This window comes from Emiliania huxleyi, assembly GCF_000372725.1.
Source record: "Emiliania huxleyi CCMP1516 chromosome Unknown EMIHUscaffold_2097, whole genome shotgun sequence".
Lineage (NCBI taxonomy): Eukaryota > Haptophyta > Isochrysidales > Noelaerhabdaceae > Emiliania > Emiliania huxleyi.
In genome coordinates, this window is record NW_005200510.1 from 1 (window position 1) to 1,637 (window position 1,637).

Genomic DNA, 1,637 nt, shown 5'->3' on the forward strand with positions numbered 1-1,637 from the left:
TCTCTCACTTTCCACTTGATCATGCCCGTCCGTGGATCGAATAGCACCATCACTGCCGCCGTGCGTCCTGACTTTTTGAACGTGGCAGCTAGACAGGGACTCGGTACTCGAGTACTTGTGACCCCCTTGTGCCTTGAGTGACCCCCCTGAGAGCCTGAGTGAGGAGCCGATTTTGATCGGAGGACAGAGCTTTTTGGTGTGACGGTGTTGGTGTGCGCAATAACGAGACAGGGGTGGTTGTTCTCTCTATCTCCCCTTCTAGCTCTTAGCATGAGCTGCGCCCTGTGTCCGACCCCTTCTGCGCAGCAACACCTTAAACTTTTAGGCCCTCCAAAACCAAATTCGGCTTTCGGGTCGGAGCGTAGCGGAGTGGGCCCCGAGTTTGAAAAGGGCGACGGACGCTTGCGTCCTAGCCTCCAACAACGCCTCCCCGGCGCAGAGGGGCCCCCGGAGGGATGCTCAACCGCTCCACGCCACGCCGCTTGCGGCGGTCCTAGGATTCCTATTTTGGGCTCAACCCAGTTTTCCGGAAAACAAAAAGGAAAACAGAGGGTTCCCAGCACTTTGCGTTTCCGGAAATTTCCAGGGAAAACAGAGGGTGTTTGGTGCCCTCCATTCTGGAAACTCGCGAGTTTCCCTGAGTCTGAGAGCTGGTCTGGGGCAAAATCTGCAACACAAACACAACTCTCAAAATCTGAGGCAAAATTGAGGAAATCGACAAAATACCCAGGCGGTCGCAGGGTAATTTCCAGGTATACACGGGTTCTGAAATTCCCGGCATTTTGCCGATTTGGCCTAAAATTTGGCTGATTTGGGGCCCCAAACCAGCCTCAGACTCGGCTCAGAGCCAAAAATTTGACGATTTCCACGCAGTTTTCCCGGGGAAATAGAGAGGAAAGAGAGGGTGTTGTAGAGAAAAAAGGAAAGGAAAACAGACGGGGTGCGAGAGGCAAACCGGGTTGAGCCCAATAATCCTATTCCCAGCTCCGCTCAGCGCAGCTGTTATTTCTTGCGCGGTGCCGCTTCTTCGCCGAAATTTTGCTCGACCAGTTTGTCGACAAACTTGTGCCAGAGCCCCTGCTGCTCGACTGCGCGGCGGAACCGGCCCATCGCGGCCGAGGCGTGATGCGCCAGCACCGGGGCTACGGCTCGGGACCGTTTCCGGGCTGTCTCGGGCAAGTTCAAAATTTCATGATTTCATGACCTCGCCACTTTGCGGCTCTCTGACCTCCACCTCGCGGCCCGCTGCGCGGCTCTTCGAGCGCGAGAGGTGTCGTCTGCGAGGCGGCGGCGAGCGCAGGCGGCGCAGGCGGCGGCGGCGCGGCGGCGCGGCGGCGGATCGCGGCGCTAACAACAGCGGCAGTCTGCGGCTCGACAGCAGCTGATAGCCAAGCCTTCCCTCCCCTGCCCTCCTCCCCGCCCGCCCGCCCGCCCGCCCCGCCCCGCCCCGCCCCGCCCCGCCCCCTCCCCTCGCCCGCGCACTAGCCACCGCCCTTCGCTCGTCTAGCGTATAGGTACTCCCGAGGGGGAGGGGAAGACGTTGGGCGCGCGCCACTGCGCTCGCCTGTCACCGAGGCCCCTCCACCCTCTCTACTCGCTGCCTACTCGCTGCCGCGAGGGAGGAGGGGAAGACGTCA